The 18,275-nt window shown below is 33.9% G+C and overlaps 1 protein-coding gene across 2 annotated transcripts in view; it reads right to left on the bottom strand.

Moving 5' to 3' along the window:
* Positions 1–18,275, bottom strand: part of LOC134258339 (uncharacterized) — a 38,925-nt gene that overhangs the window by 19,027 nt on the left and 1,623 nt on the right. Inside the window, exon 1 of one of the 2 annotated variants that reach the window (XM_062740860.1) lies at positions 3,363–3,492. The exons of the other annotated variant lie outside the window; for it this stretch is intronic. The gene's annotated coding sequence lies outside the window, so the exon portion shown is untranslated. Of the gene's footprint in view, positions 1–3,362; positions 3,493–18,275 lie in introns of those variants that run through there. 2 annotated transcript variants of the gene reach the window in all.

The following is an 18,275-nucleotide window of genomic DNA, read 5'->3' as shown; positions in this document are numbered from 1 at the left end:
TCTATAAGTCGGTCATAGACTTTTGTAGTAAAATTTAACTCCCAAAATACCGACTTATAGGCAAGTATATACGGTATACATGTACTGACTGCAAATATGGAAATCCATGTCTATAACTCTAATGCATCATTTGGCTCTACAAAATGTGATAACAAAATTATCATCATCATTCAATATACACGTTTTTGGCTTTTTATCACCTTCTCTACATGACGCCATGCATTTCATGGTTGAGTAGTTTTGACCAGTCATTTTAGTGCAAAGTAACCAAAATACATATCTGAAAAATTTTCATTATTTTCAGCTACACAGTCAAAATTATTTTGCATATTGTGTTATCCATGTTATCATGCGTTTCTTTTTCCTATCAGTATAATTATTTTTATTTTTTAAATACATTGTACTACATATGTTATTTCATATTCAATTCTACAAATACAAGTTTCTGAATCTTAGTATATCATATATCAATTAATCTGGAGAAATGCAATATCTCCTTTGTTTTTTGACGAAATTCTTTGAAATTTAAAATATAGTCATGCATTAGGATATCCTACAAAATGATATAGAAAAAAAATCATGAAATCACGCGCATGCACGTGTGCTGCAATCTGATTGGCTGAAACTTTAAATAACTATTTATCCTTTGTTTTTTGACGAAATTCTTTGAAATTTAAAATATAGTCATGCATTAGGATATCCTACAAAATGATATTAAAAAAATCATGAAATTACGCCCATGCACGTGTGCTGAAATCTGATTGGCTGAAACTTTAAATGGCTATAACCTTGTTTTTCAACCAAACAGGATGGGATTTAGAACATAGATAGATTTAAGGGACTCCTACAAGAAGGTATTATCATAATGCACGTGCACGCACGTGTGTGCATTTGAAACAAGTATATTTAAAAATACTCTTGAATGAGTGATTTTTATTACTTTTGGACTGAATGCTCTAATATATAGTATATTGAAATATATAAATAGTGTAGACAAGATGATATGGTCATAACGCACATGCATTCACATGCGCTTGGGTGCAATGCTAAAAATTGAATATAATTGATATCCTTCTGGGAAAACATTGTTAAAGTCAAAAATGCACAGAGTTTGTCTTATTTAATGAAGCTTACAGGGGATATGGCACCGAAAGGGAGTTGGGGAGCGTTAGGGGAACATCTGTAACGGTTCCCATTACAATTAGCACTAGTTAACATTGTTAAATAAACAATGAAACTTATCTGAGTGCATTGAATAAACAAATTTGACATTGTTATCCCGCTTCTCAAAATTTAGCGGTAGGGAATCTTTTATAATCGGAAATTTTGGTGTTTTTTTTCAAATCGGGAAATCAGGGCAATTTTTCTTTCCCGATCGGGAAGGCGGGATGAAAGGGTAAAATCTGGAGGATCCCGCCTAAATCGGGAAAGTTGGCATGTATGTTTTAGTATCAAAAGATTATGAAAGTGACATTTTTAACAAGCATACCTTCCAAATTACAATAACTTTCCAAAAATTTAAAATATGGCGATAAACAAAAGAAATTGCATATGTCTCAGGGTAATACTATGGTATGTACGTATGATAGCCGTGTTTCACCTGAAAGAAAAACTTATCAAAATCCCATTGTGATGTAAAATATGCATCCCTTTCTCACAGAAATTTATTTTAGGAAAAAAGTTTGTATTAGAGATAGTTTTCGATGGACCCAAATTTAGCAAAAGTTACCTCCCGTTGGCCGCCATATTGGAGGTCGACTCGGTGAGTTTTCTTCTTTGTCTTACCAAGTTTAAGGAAATATAGCAGAAATATTTGGTGGAAAATCTTTATTAAATATTTTTTTCTGAATAAAGGAGGCTTCCAAAAATTTATATACTTCAGAAAATAATGATTCCTAATTCAAAATCGCAAATATAAAAAATTAAAATTGGTTGAACAATGAAGGAATATGAGCATTTGGACCTCCAGTATGGCGACCGAAGGGAGCTAACTTTTGCTAAATTTAGGTCATATGAAAACTATCTATATTCCCCCAAATATGGTAATAGTTCGTTTGGGATATAATACCCCCAAATGGGCTATAAATTTACAGAGCAAAAATTGAAAATTTTTATTTTGTAAAGAAATCATAAATCCACATCAAAACACTTAAAAAAGAATAACTTTTGGAAAGGAATTTTTTTTTCTGCAACCCTACCGTTTGTAAGATTGATCCCTAAGAAGTTAAGGAACCTACAAGGGATTTTAAATCTCCTAAACGATGGGCAATATACAGGAAATTTTGTTAACAAAAGTTATTCCTTTTTAAGTGTCCTGATGCGGATTTATGATATTTACAGCCAAAATAAAAAAATTAAATTTTTGCACTGTAAATTAAAATTTAATTTATAGCCCATTTGGGATATTATATCCCAAACGGACTATTATTTCTCGCATAATCACCAGTGTAAGATTAACTTGTCCGGTGTGAGACAGCAGTGTGAGATTTTTCTGTGTTACACTGTGTATTACTACGCCACAAACGAGAACGTAAACATTCCGTCATTATATAAAGAAATTGTAACAATGTAAAAAAAATATAACACATGATTAAACTGTTATCATTTAACTTAGTATTATAAACTTATTTTCATTCAAAATATTGTCGTATTTTCACTTTTTTAATGGCACTATTTTTAGATCGCGGAATGATTCTTCTTTTACGCTGTTGGATAGATAAGTTTTTTATTCCCAGTTTTTATCTTTCTGATTAATTTACACGGACTGATAGAAAATTATTTTATCAGTTTACACTATGTGTAAACCATTTTCAGGTACGTCTCTCCGATGGTGTATTCAGATTTTTGATTAGATGGAAAATTAAAATATTTTTTTAGCCCCATCAAGGCGACGTCATTGACAGGCCGTTATTTTGGATAAAATAATGCGAGAAAAATAATCATTCATTACATACTCGTGTGGGAATAGTGAAATTCCACCTCGGGACCAAGATTCACAGTCTAGGACTCGGCAAAGCCTCGTCCTAGACTGTGAATCTTGTCCCCTCGGTGGAATTTCACTATCCCACACTCGTAGTAATGAATGATTCTATTAATCCCATTTGGGTGATTGGTCCCAACCTGTTCATTTGGTAACAAAATAAAGCTACCTCAGGTTGGTAAATAAAACTAAGTAGGGAAATCAAGCTACCTAGGTAAATCTAGTGATTGTACCAAACCTTTTGATTGTAATGGACCTTTATTTGTATATATTTTTTTAATTTCATCCATGTATTGATGTAAACAAGTAACAAAACATTCTTGTATAATGTGGCACAAAGCTAGTTTAGTGCCAAGAGAGATGAATAACAATACCAATTTACCTTATTTGTTTTGCTATATGACACTTCTCTTGCTTATGGAACCAGGAGCACAAAAGCTTCATCAATACAAGTCAGGTGAACTAAAAACAATGCGGCATGCTGCCATGATTCATTCTGCCATGCACGCTTTTACAACACATCGGGCTCGGGGTTTGGGGTAAAACCCAGGGGTAAACTGTATTTCGCCCCCAATCGCTTTCAGACCTTTCACGTTCTTGCAGTGTACCATTTTTTTCCCAAAAACCAAAATTGGTCGTCAGAATTATAAATATAATATTGAACATGTATATTTATATCTCTAGACTCTCTACATCCATAAATGGTAATAATTATGCATGATGAATATGATCAACAGGATAGAAATAATGATGACGTGTGATGTCTGGATTTGAGCAACGTGTCATTTATGTAGCTTTCTTCCTGTTTCATTTTTTTAAATACTTCAAAAATAGGTTATTTTTAACTATCTTTCTGCGAATAAAATACAACCGACGTTTCCTGTTTGACATAATATGGAAAAAAGAGAACAAGCAGTAAAACATGTTATGTTTTTTCTAAACATTGAAAAGATTGTTAATCAGAATGTTCTTAATCTTTCCGTTTATAAATTACGAGATACGTAATATATTTACCTCCATAAAGTAAATCTGTAAAAATATATATGTTTTTCATATTTAATATATAAAGTTGCTTATCATCATGATCATTTACTATGGAAAAAACGACAGGTCCCTTTTTTTTAGAACATCGAATTTTACTTCTCGGATAAAAACTTGTAATACATTTTTTTAATATAGGTGATGCATGTCTCTAACTTCAATTTGCATTTTATGCAGCCAACATTTACTTGCGGCATTGATCAAGTTTAAAATTGTATCGTTTTTGATTGATTTTTATCCGACTAGAAGTTTTCAAAATATTCTCGACCATCGTCTCCATCAATTAAACGCAAGCCTTTTCACACATATTGTAGCGGTTTGATGATTAAGACTCATTTTCATTGTTTACTTTATATATTTCCCGGGCGACAATTGATGGTTACATCATTGTTTACTTGTATATATTTATTATAACGAAGGAAGAGAAACACAACATTTAAACTTGATACTTTGCAACAGCAATGAAAAAAAATATTATTGCCTTTGGTTCAAATTAGTCTTTTTCTATTCAAATTTTATTGTAATCAGACCAATATAAACGGTGTAGCATTTTGAAAATACTTCAAAGAAACTATTTTCTATAATCATGGCTTCACCTTTTAATCAAAATATAAAAGATAGAATTATGTACTGTAGTGTAGTCTACTTGCGTGAACCACGTTTACTTATATAGAAATCCTATCAAAACTGTAGGAAAAGTAGCATTTTGAAATTATACCGGGGGTATTTCAATGAAATTTCTGTTTAGTAACCATGGAAGCACCTGTCAAGAAAATAAAAACCCGATATAAAAAATTATGTATTTTATTGTAGTTTAACTGTGTGCCAAGTTCTATTGAAATCAGAACAAAATTGTCGGAGGGGTTACGGTATCATTTTAAATAAAATATTAACTATGGCAACACCGTTCATTGAAATCAAAAACCGATACACAGAATTATGTATCTTTGAAGTTGAATTCTACTTGTTCCAAGTATTATTGAAATCACACCAAAACTGTAGGAGCAGTAACATTTTGAAAAAAAAAAAATCAAAGACATTTCTAATTTTAGTAACCATGGCGACCCCCGTTTATTGAATTAATTTAAAAAACTGATACAGATATGTACACAGAATTGTGTATTTTTATTAGTGTATTCTATATATGTGCCAAGTTATATTGAAATCAGACAAAAAATATGTGAGGAGTAACACTTTGAAAAATTTATCACAGAAGGACGGACAGACGGTCGAAGAGCTAAAAAGCATGCAACAGAATAGGGTGACAAGATCCCCACCCTACTCCTGGAAGTGATGAGTTGAACAGTTTAGAATCTACACTACCCCAGGGAGTTTCCGCATTAAATGTTTCAAATTATTTGGCCAACTGCACGGTTCTTGAGATGAGTATTTTTCCTATTTATAGCTATGTAAATTTAATTGGAATCCCTTTTGTGGCCCCATGCTCTTCCCCAGACCGGGTCATGATTTGAAAAACTCAGAATATACATTCCACATTAAACTAGATGTACTGTGAGCAATGAGCTCACTAAATGATACCCCCCGCCTTCCATATGGTGATAACTGATGACAAAGTCCATGATTTGCCATGGCCGGGAAACCCAAAATATGTGTCAGATCAAAAAGTAAAATAGGAGGTGCACAATGGCAATATGTAATAAAGATTCTGTGAAAGTTTCATTAAATTTCACTCACTGGTATAAGAGGAGTTGCGGATAAGAGATAGGTACCCTAAAGCGTAACAGACGGACGGACGGACGGAATTAACGATTACATGTACTATATACCCTCCCGCTTTTCAAGCGGGGGTATAAAAAAATCCTGGCCCAGGCTTTCTTCTTCAGATTTTAAATATTAAACGTATTCGTATTCGTAATAAACATGTATTTTGAAATGTAACATTTTTTATTCCTTAATAACAACCCCCCCCCCCCCCCCCCCCCCCCCCCGTTGGGTTATGATTTTTACAGTTTAAAATCTGCACTACCCAAGATATTTCTACATATTAGTATATTTTTTTCTGGCCCACTGTTTGGAATATATTGATTTGCTCCTTCCTACAAGAAATCGACTTGACATTTTATTGGACCGATAAAAACTAGAGGTACTGTGAGCGATGAGCTCACTAAATGATACCCCCCGCCTCCCATATGGTTATAACTGGTGAAAAAGTCCATGTTTTCCTGTGGCCGGGACACCCAAAATATGTGTCGGATCAAAAAGTAAAATAGGAGGTGCACAATGGCAATATGTAATAAAGATTCTGTGAAAGTTGCATCAAATTTCATTCAGTGGTATGAGAGGAGTTGCGGATAAGAGATGGGTACCCCAAAGCGTAACAGACGGACGGACAGACGGAAGGACGCACGGACAGACAGACGGACGGACAGACGTACAGACGGACGGAATTAACGATTACTATATATCCTCCCGCTTTTCAAGCGGGGGGTATAAAAATCGCACAGATTTAATTGTGTAATCTTTTATTCTATTCTATATTCTTTTCGATATATTATATTGTGCATGCATTTATACTTTATTGCATTAAACATGTGTTATAATAATATAATATTTATTTAAAATATTATTATTATACGTACTGCTCCTGGAAACTCCATTAGCAAAATATTGATGTTGCAAGACACGATTTTTAAAAAAGAATTTAGTAAGCATTTCTGTGTTTTCGTGAATAGTTATAATTTAAATCAAATTTTCTTTTTCTCGTTATAGTTTTCAGTAAATTTTGCACTTGCTTGTTTATTTCAGTCTCATAAAATCTTTGAAGAAAAATGAATGAATTACTTATAAAAATGCTTTAAATCAATACTATATATATAATATAAACATACATACACTGTGTAAATATGTTAACTAATTCCGAATATTCTCTCTATTCTAACACACAAATTCTTGAGGTTTATTTTAATAACATATATTATAACAACTGTGTAATATCGTCCATGGGGGAAACTGGAAAATATATATTATGCATATGCATGTTATGCACATATCCATCCAAATCAATCCTCTTCAATTAAGGATGTTTCTTTATTGCAAGTTGGTTGACACTGGTTGAGTGGTTCTACAGGGGAAGATGACATTTTTTATTAAACTAGACTAAATTTATGTACAAACACATTTATAACAACAGAATGGGCAGACAAACAGACACAATTTAAACACTGCTAAAACACTGATAAAACAAAGACACAATATATTCAACAGCATCACACATGCAATCTTTTTCTTGTTAATTTAAATAGGATCTAATATTTTTTTCTTTGTTTGTATTGAAAATATTTTGAATGTAGCCGGTTAATGATGCTGGTTTAATTACTTGTAATTCATAAAATTAAAGTATAAATGTTAAAAGCGAGGGTTGATCCAAAAGTAATGTCACAACCATGATAAAATTGCTATAAATCGACGTAAAGCAACAAAATTATACTTGATGGAAGCTTTATTTATTTCAAATCAGACCTGAAAATTTTAAAGGAATATGATTGTATACTTTCCAAGATATCTTATCTTAAACAATGTGCCCCATGATAAACAATGTATGGATGTATAAATTGCTATGGGCTGATGAATCCCTCATGATCTTTGCAGGAAAATGAAAAAAAAATATTTGGTATTGTTCAAAAATTTAATTTCCAAGTGTTCTTTCTGGCATATTTTATTTTATCAAATAAAATCTGAAACATGACTACTTAAAATAGTTAATTAGTTGCAGAAAATATGTCAGAAAGGACACATTTAAAATAGCACGCCCAATGTACTCAGATAATACAATGTACATGCATTTATTGAAGGACTAAATTTTTTTTTTTTTTTTTTTTTTTTTTTTTTTTGATTTCATGATGTGACCAATCGAGTGGCCTGTGTGAAAATTTGCATAAACTCCGAATTATGCATAAAATTATCACGCTAGCAAATCGATTGATCATCGTCAGGATTTTTTTTTTAAATCGGACAGTTTTATATGTTCTTGATTCCACTATTCCACGTGCTACATCCCTGCTTCTGTCTCTATTTGTCCCGCCACGCACATGATTTTTTAACCGCTCATATCGACGAACCAGCATATTTATGTAGAAATACATGTATATAGAGCAGTTATCACAAATCGCGAAAATTTTGTCTCGCTAATCAAGAGTCAATGACTTTCTTGCGAAAATAAGGTGTCGCGAAAATTTAGTGATCTACAGTAGGTAGGTCATCTGCTTTATACCTAGAAGCAGAGAAGAAGTTTTTCAAACAATTTCTCCATTTTCTCTATATAACCAATTACACTGTAAAGTACATCAACTATTTGTGATTTTTTATATCGGACAAAGACATTTATAAGGAAATGTAAATATTCCTTCCTGCAAAAAAAAAAAAAAAAAAATCAATTTTTTTCAATTTATTATCTGGCATTCTTTTTTATAACTCGAACGACATAGAAATATCCTAGATATTATAGACAGTCTTCTGTCAAGTCTTCATGAGTAACTCAAGGGCGGATCCAGCAATTTTGGAAAGGGGGGGGGGTTCAAGGGCTATGTCTCTCAACCCCCCACCCCTGCAACACCCCTCTCCCCCTCCACATAAAAACTCTTAAGCAAAGATTCACACACACACACATATAGAAAGATCTTATGTTGTGGTAAATAATATCTTTGTTTACATCCCTTTTCTTTCTTTGAAAAGGTACCCCAAGTCAGAATATAAAAAAAAACTCATTTCAAAAACTAATGAAGCCTTATAAAATTGGATCGCAACATTTCCGAATTAGAGTAAACAGAATTTTCTTTTAGCATTTAAAAAAATGGGGGGTAAGATGCGGATTGGGTTTAAAACAAACAGTTTTATGTTAGTTCCTTCAAAAGATTTGATAAAAAAGGTACGTATATATAGCCAACACAGCCAAAGATCGCGGGAATATCATTTAAAATTAAACCTCTCATGTTACATGTCATATATGTTATATAAAAATAAGTAGAATATTTTCTACCATTCGCTCATAAAAATGTAATAATGAAGGTGAATTGAGGAAACTAAATGTATGGGAATCAATCTATTCAATACATAAGTTAAGCGAACAATTTTTTTTCTCAGATAACGTTTTATCTCTCTCTCTCTCTCTCTCTCTCTCTCTCTCTCTCTCTCTCTCTCTCCACTTGGCAAAAAATAAAGGGGGGGGGTCCAACCCCCGGAACCCCCCCCTCTGGATCCGCCAATGTAACTAGTTTTTCTTTGCTAAATTAAATTTCTTTCCTTGTCATAGCAAGGAGTTACATTTTATGATCATACATTTCAAGTTTCATGATGATATCACAATGAATAAGAAAATTATGAAAAGATAAAGACAGTACGTATGTAAGAATCAGGGTTTGGAGCACGAGGATTGGCGGAATCAAAGCATGTACATGTAAATATAAGGAATAACTGTCAGATTTTTCAATTTCATGACGATGATCAATCGATTGGCTACAATGTAACGTGATAATTTTATCGGCATTTATGCAAATAATCACCCAAGCCAATCGATTGATCACATCATGAAATAGAAAAATAATATACAACTAGTGCTAATTGTAACGGGGACCGTTACAGATGTTCCCCAAACGCTCCCCAACTCCTTTTTGGTGCCATATTCTCTGTAAGGTTCATTAAATAAGACAAACTCTATGCATTTGAGACTTTAACAACGTTTAACCAGAGGTGTACCAAGTTCATTCAAATTTTAGCATTGCACGCGTGCGCATGTGAATGCATGTGCGTATTGACCATGTCATTTTGTCTACACGATCTATATTTTTATATACTAAATATTAAAGCATTTAATCCAAAAGTATTAAAAATATACGCTCATTCAAGTATTTTTTTTATTTTGCCCATTTCACGTGCACGCACGTGCATACATGAGCATGGTGACCATATCGTGTTGTAGATGTCCGTTACATCTATCTATGTTCTAAATCCCACCCTGTTTGGTTGAAATCCAAGGGAGTTACAGCTGTTTAAAGTTTCAGCCAATCAGATTGCAGCGCACGTACATGCACGTGTATGCATGTGCATGGTGACCATATTTTCTTGTAGTAGTCCAATATATCTATCTATGTTCCTAATCCCATCCTGTTTGGTTGAAAATCAAGGGAGTTATAGCTATTCAAAGTTTAAGCCAATCAGATTGCAGCGCACGTGCATGCACGTGTTTTCATGATAATTGCTACATATCTTGTTGTAGGATATCCTAATGCGTGGCTATTTTCAAAATTTCAAAGGATTTCGTAAAAATAAGAAAGATATTGAGACTTTAGTTTCAGCCAATCAGAGCAAAGCGCACGTGCATGCGCGTGAGATCTTGCTTTTTTGACCATGTCATATTGTCTATGCTTCTAATATATCCTTATATTATAAGTTTCAAAGCATTTCATAAAAAAATTAAAAAGTTACTCCTATCTCAATTAAATCGGTCATTTCACATGTTGCACGTGCACGCTCTTGCAAGCACGTGCGCGCAAAATGACCTTCGTTCCGCAAATCTACATAACATGTCTACTGACCCTAAAAACATTTCACCTTAGTCGGATGTATAGTTTACGAGATCATTCCCGGACAAAAAAGTACCCAGGAAGAAGAAGAAGAAGAAGAAAAATAATAATAACTAGTGCTAATTGTAACGGGGACCGTTACAGATGTTCCCCAAACGCTCCCCAACTCCCTTTTGGTGTCATATTCCCTGTAAGCTTCATTAAATAAGACAATCTCCATCTGAGATTTTAACAACATTTACAAAGAAGTGTACCAAAATCATTTGAACTTTAGCATTGCATGCGTGCACATGTGAATGCATTTGCGTCATGACCATATCATCTTGTCTACACAATCTATATTTTTAATACACTGAATATTAAAGTATTTAATCCAAAATTATTTTAAAAATACGCTCATTCAAGTGTATGTTTGATTTTACTCATTTCACGTGCACGCACGTGCATACATGAGCATGGTGACCATACCTTCTTGTAGAAGTCCATTACATCTATCTATGTTCTAAATTCCACCCCGTTTGGGTGAAAACTAAGGGAGTTATAGCTGTTTAAAGTTTCAGCCAATCAGATTGCAGCACATGTACACGCACGTGTATGCATGTGCATGGTGACCATACCTACTTGTAGAAGTCCATTATATCTATCTATATTCCGAATCCCATCCTGTTTGGTTGAAAACCAACGGAGTTATAGCTGTTTAAAGTTTCAGCCAATCAGATTGCAGTGCACGTGCATGCACGTGTTTTCATGATAATTGCTTTATTTCATGTTGTAGGATATCCTAATGCATGGCTATGTTCAAAATTTCAAAGGATTTCGTCAAAAAACAAGAAAGATATTGAGACTTTAGCTGCAGCCAATCAGAGCGAAGTGCATGTGCATGCGCGTGAGATTTTGCTATTTTCACCATGTCGTCATGTCTATACTACTAATATATCCTCACATTATGAGTTTCAAAGCATTTCATCTAAAAAAAGAAAAGTTGTGGCTATATCTATTATATTGGTCATTTCACGTGTTGCACGTGCACGCTCTTGCAAGCACGTGCGCGCAATATGACCTTGATTCCGCAAATCTACATAATATGTCTACTAACCCTAAAAAGGTTTTACCTACATCGGACGAACAGTTTACAAGATCATTCCCGGACAAAAAAGTTCCAGGAAGAAGAAGAAGAAGAAGAAAAATAATAATAATAATAAGAAACAGAGTAAAAACAATATGTTCCCCAACTTCGTTTGGGGAACATAACTAGTGCTAATTGTAACGGGGACCGTTACAGATGTTCCCCAAACGCTCCCCAAATCCCTTTTGGTGCCATATTTCCTGTAAGCTTCATTAAATAAGACAAACTCTGCATTTGAGACTTTAACAACTTTTACCCAGAAGTGTACCAAGTTCAATCAAATTTTAGCATTGCACGCGTGCGCATGTGAATGCATGTGCGTAATGATCATATCATCTAGTCTACACAATCTATATATTTCAATATACTAAATATTAAAGTATTTAATCAAAAAGTAAAAATAAAAATACGCTCATTAAAGTGTATTTTTGATTGTACTCATTTCACATACATGTACGGGCATACATGAGCATGGTGACCATACCTTATTGTAGAAGTTCATTACATCTATCTATGTTCTAAATCCCACCCCGTTTGGTTGAAAACCAAGGAAGTTATAGCTGTTTTAAGTTTCAGCCAATCAGATTGCAGCCCAAGTACACGCTCGTGTATGCATGTGCATGGTGATTATACCTTCTTGTAGAAGTCCATTATATCTATCTATGTTCCAAATCCCATCCTGTTTGGTTGAAAACCAAGTGATTTATAGGTATTTAAAGTTTGAGCCAATAAGATTGCAGCGCACGTGCATGCATGTGTTTTCATGAAAATTGCTATACATCATGTTGTAGAATATCTTAATGCATGGCAAAGTTCAAAATTTCAAAGGATTTTGTCAAAAAACAAAAAAGATATTGAGACTTTAGTTTCAGCCAATCAGAGCGAAGCGCACGTGTATGCGCGTGAGATCTTGCTACTTTGACCATGTCATATTGTCTGTGCTACTAAAGTAACTTAATGTTATGAGTTTCAAAGCATTTCATCAAAAATGTAAAAAGTTACGCTTACATTCATTATATTGATCATTTCTCGTGTTGCACGTGCGCGCTCTTGCAAGCACGTGCGCGCAAAATGACCTTCAATCCACAAATCTACATAACATGTCTACTGACCCTAAAAACATTTCACCTTAGTCGGATGTGTACTTTACAAGATCATTCGCGGACAAAAAAGTGCCCAGGAAGAAGAAAAATAATAATAACTAGTGCTAATTGTAACGGGGACCGTTACAGATGTTCCCCAAACGCTCCCCAACTTCCTTTTGGTGCCATATCCCCTGTAAGCTTCATTAAATAAGACAAACTCTATGCATTTGAGACTTTAACAACGTTTACCCAGAAGTGTACCAAGTTCATTCAAATTTTAGCATTGCACGCGTGCGCGTGTGAATGCATGTGCGTAATGACCATATCATATTGTCTACAGAATCTATATATTTTAATATACTAAATATTAAAGTATTTAATCCAAAAGTATTAAAAAATACGCTCATTCAAGTGTATTTTTTATTTTACTCATTTCACGTGCATACATGAGCATGGTGACCATACCTTCTTGTAGAAGTCCATTACATCTATCTATATTCTAAATCCCACCCCGTTTGGTTGAAAACCAAGGGAGTTATAGCTGTTTAAAGTTTCAGCCAATCAGATTGCAGCACATGTACACGCACGTGTATGCATGTGAATAGTGACCATACCTTCTTGTAGAGGTCCATTATATCTATCTATGTTCCAAATCCCATCCTGTTTGGTTGAAAATCAAGGGAGTTATAGCTATTTAAAGTTTAAACCAATCAGATTGCAGCGCACGTGCATGCACGTGTTTTCATGATAATTGCTGTACATCGTGCTGTAGGATATCCTAATGTATGGCTATGTTCAAAATTTCAAGGGATTTCGTCAAAAAACAAGAAAGATATAGAGACTTTAGTTTCAGCCAATCAGAGCAAAGTGCACGTGCATGCGCGTGAGATCTTGCGATTTTGACTATGTCATATTGTCTATGCTACTAATATATCCTTATATTATGAGTTTCAAAGCATTTCATCAAAAATGTAAAAAGTTACGCCTATATCAATTAAATCGGTCATTTCACATGTTGCACGTGCACGCTCTTGCAAGCACGTGCGCGCAAAATGACCTTCGTTCCGCAAATCTACATAACATGCCTACTAACCCTAAAAAGGTTTTACCTATGTCGGATGTGTAGTTTACAAGATCACTCCCGGACAAATAAGTACCCAGGAAGAAGAAAAATAATAATAATAACTAGAGCAAAGCTCGTTGCAAAGCAACGAGTAGGTCTTCCGTTCGGTTTTGACCGGAAGTTCCGGAAGTGACATCAACACAAGAAAGCAATGAGCTAAGTTGTCTCCAGTGACTTTATAATTTCAATTTTGCATCAAAACCTTCAAAATAAGCTATTTTTGGCTACTTCCGGTTTGACCGGAAGTGACGACGACGGACGGAAAATTAATTTTTATGATACCAGAGAAATATATTATCCAAAAACTTGTCCAGAACGGCAAAAAAACGTGTTTTCCGACTACTTCCGGTTTGGCCGGAAGTGACGACGCCGGACGTATTTTGACGACCCCATTAGATAAAACTTGACATTTTGAACAACTTTGCTTCTTTGTTGTATTACAAATTCTCAATACTTTTTGAGATATAAAGAAAAAACTTTCGGCCCCTCTAGGCCCCTAAATTTAGGGGCCAGCCCTTTTTTCGAGATATCATTTGAAAGATCTTGGAATTCTACACTTCTTTTGTTCTATATGTTTAATCAAATTATTTCCAGGTAAAAAGATATCGCAGAAAAGGTGTTAAAATTATGAAATTCGCAATATGTCATTTTTCGGGTCATAGCGAGCGCCGACGTGCGGCACTTCCAAAAAAAATGAAATACCTTACGCATATCTACAGACTTAGGACTATCATGCCTGAAAGTTTCATGATTCTATCTAGAACCATTTCTTAGAAAGTCTGCAGACAACCTGACCCTTCAAAAATCATAAAATCGGCAATATCTCCGAACCGGAAGTGACGTCATCAAATCAAAAAAATATGTATCAGGTTCAAGTAATGTTACATAAGTCCTGAAAGTTTCATTAAAATCCATCGAGCCGTTTTCGAGAAATCGCGTGCACAAAATCGGTAAGAAAAAAAAGAATAATAATATAGAAGAAAAAAAGTGAAAAAGAAACCGAAGAATAACAAGAAGGTCTTCCGCTGAAGACGGAAGACCTTAACTAGATGCGATCTCGTTGCGAGCAACGAGTAGGTCTTCCGTCCGAATTTTCGATAAGAGGAGATATGACTTTGACTATGATCTTTGATAAAACATCATGGGATCATGCCTTTTCTCTTTTGATTAAATCCTTTTGATTTAGATAATATCATCAATGCGTACTTAATTTGCACATTAATTCTTTTCTTTTTTCTACTTTGAGAAACAACCAAAACCAATTAAAGAAGACTTGTAAGGAGACCTTGGATTATGAATGTAGTTTGACACAGAATTGCAACGAACCTACGACGTGACAATCGAAGTATCCCTACACATTTCATTGCTCCTTATGTTACTTTCGTTCAAGCAAACGCTCGGCTGCCTCTGTTAACCGCTATTGCGAAATGTCGGAATTGACAGAGACCGCCGCCATTTCGTTCCCGCTTCAGATTTTTTAATGTTAATATCTCGAGTTTGAATTTATAAATTTACAAACGAATTATATATTCAGCCTAATAAGAAATGTTTCTATCAACTATACTAATATAATTTGAAAATATTGAAAAACAAAAAAGTTTAAGACGAGAGACTTTTGGCCCCTCTTTGCCCCTAATTTGAAGGACTAACCCCGTTTACTTGATATCAAATGAAAGGTCTTACTATATTGCACATTTTTTATTATATATGTCTTAACAAAATATTAACAGGTAAAAAGATATAAAAGAAAACGTGTCAATTTTTGCGAGATGAGTATGAAGCTATTTTTCGATCCCAGGCGAGCGTCGATGCCTTTTTACCTGGAAAGCTCTATATGCAAAATGTCACATCTACTATCCTTCCTCTACCTTCACTGAAAATCTCAAGTCGATATCTTAAATCGTTTAGGAGGAGATCTCAGGACAAGCTGACCCTCTAAAAATCAGAAAATCGTCCATATCTCACGACCGGAAGTGACGACGTACTTACGAAAAATTTCCGACAAGGTTCAGATAAATATCTATCAGATCTGAAAATTTGGTGAGAATCGGCCCAGCCGTTTCTGAGAAATCGCGTGCACAAAATCGGTAAGAAAAATAATAATAATAATAGGGAAAAAGAAACCGAACGAAAACAATAAGGTCTTCCGTTGGAGACGGACGACCTTAATAAGAAACAGAGTAAAAACAATATGTTCCCCAACTTCGTTTGGGGAACATAATAAGAAACAGAGTAAAAACAATATGTTCCCCAACTTCGTTTGGGGAACATAATAATAAGAAACAGAGTAAAAACAATATGTTCCCCAACTTCGTTTGGGGAACATAATTATGGACTCTTTTGGTGTTGAATGTGGTTTGTTATTCACCAGAAAAATATTCATATTGACCGAGGCGGAGCCGAGGTCAATATGGATATTTTTCTGGTGAATAACAAAACCATATTCAACACCACACTGCACCAAAAGAGTCCATAATTGTTTTATTATATAGTCGGGATTTGCATAGATAAGACATTGAAGGCTGTATGACACCATTTTCATTAGCAATATTCCATTGTTAAAAATGAAAAAAAAAATCTCCAGATTACTGTTTGTAACCTCCTTGTTTTCCTTTCCGAGTTTCGCTATGTGTAAGATGTCAAGATGTTAAAAAATAATCCTGAAATAGGTTTAAATAATTGTTTTCCTGCTCAGATACGTAGCTCGCTGTGGCCGTTGCAACCATTGTTTACAACGTTGTTCGATGTTTTGATTGTGACGTCACAATGCCGCTGCACGCGCATTGACCCTTCGGTGAATACGGGCTAAAATCCGGTGCATATGTACTGTTATGAACTGTTTGCGTTTGTATAGATTATATAGGGACTATAAATAGACTATATATAATAAATATAAATATGACTTCCTGTAAATTAAGCAGTTTAAATATATCGCGATTCGTAGATATCCAAGATTCAAAACGATTTTTTTTCGACTCGGAAATAAATATCAGATACAGTTTATTGACAATTTAGCTGATAGAAAGGTGGGGATATTTAAGTTCAAAATTGATAAAAATTAGAATTTAAACTTAAGTAAAAAATATAATGCGGTTAAAAAAAATGTAATATATCTTACAATTTAAATTGTATGCCCCTATTGTTTCTGATTTTTACCGGGTAAATGCCACTTTATGTACTGCATGAATCTTGAATTGTTGTTGGCTTAATCGTAAAAATGACAACAATGCACTAAAGGTATTTCATTCGCCCTTTATCACATCTTAAAAAAATACCATCAAAAGCAGACATTGTTGAAATGTGGAGGTCATAATTAACTTGTTTCACGGTTTCAAAGCTGTTTCTCATGACATATTCCAAAAGATATTGTCAAATGATCTACAAAAAATTGACTTTTGGTTTAGAATAAATTTATTCAGATAACATCAATTAAAGGGATTATTCTAAAAGTTTTGATGGAAAATAAGAAATGTTGATGGAAAATAAGAAATTGTGTTGACATATGTTTTAAGCAAGATCTAGAGCTTACTTCTTGTTTAAGATTCTCCACCCCTTGCACTACCTGACCCAAGAAGCTCCACCCCTTGCACTTATAGTGACACTCCATTTTGGAGACTCCATCCTCAGTATTTTACACCAAGACCGGCCCTATATAGTTTTTGTAAATCTGTGGCCTGGTAAGTTCTGTAAATGGTAATCTGGTCCGAGATTCCTCTTATTCTATTTTTGTGACACGAGAGCAATCTAGGATTATGTAAATGGTAACTTTTAACGTGTTTAAATTTGCAACTTTAGATTAATTTATTTTCAAAGATCAAAGATTTTTCAAATATTATATAAATTATATTTGGTTGAATCCAATTTTTTTTTTCTAACACATGTATTAAATATTAATTATTTTAATTTGATATTTATTTATCTCGCAAAATCTTATCTAAAATGAGACTGTTGATATTTTGGCACTCTTTGTATAATACATGTATGACAAAAGGAAAGCTTTAAATGTACAGGATGTAGAAATAATATAAATATATACTATTTATTTGCATTTCTGGTGCTAAATATACAATACGGAAACCCCCTAAATCAATATTGCTATTTTTAGAAAACCGACACACGCAAATCAACAATCACTCTAGCGAGACTTAATTAGGTCTACGAGATTTCAAGAGAGAGAGAGAGAGAGAGAGAGAGAAGGATGTGTATGGCTCAATCCTTTCATCATAAGTGGTATCATTTATATTAATAATTTACAGTAATTCAAAATTCACCTTTATACGCATGTAAAAAGAATTTGTATATCTATATCATTTTTATAAAACAAACATATTTTAGGTTTATGCATTACCTATTAACATGATCGAAAACAATGTTTTTGAAA

This window comes from Saccostrea cucullata, unplaced genomic scaffold (genome assembly GCF_032062105.1).
Source record: "Saccostrea cucullata isolate Sc308-1 unplaced genomic scaffold, CSIRO_AGI_Scuc_v1 ctg523, whole genome shotgun sequence".
NCBI lineage: Eukaryota > Metazoa > Mollusca > Bivalvia > Ostreida > Ostreidae > Saccostrea > Saccostrea cuccullata.
Note: the sequence above shows the minus strand (reverse complement) of the source record. Positions and strands in the feature narration are given on the sequence as shown.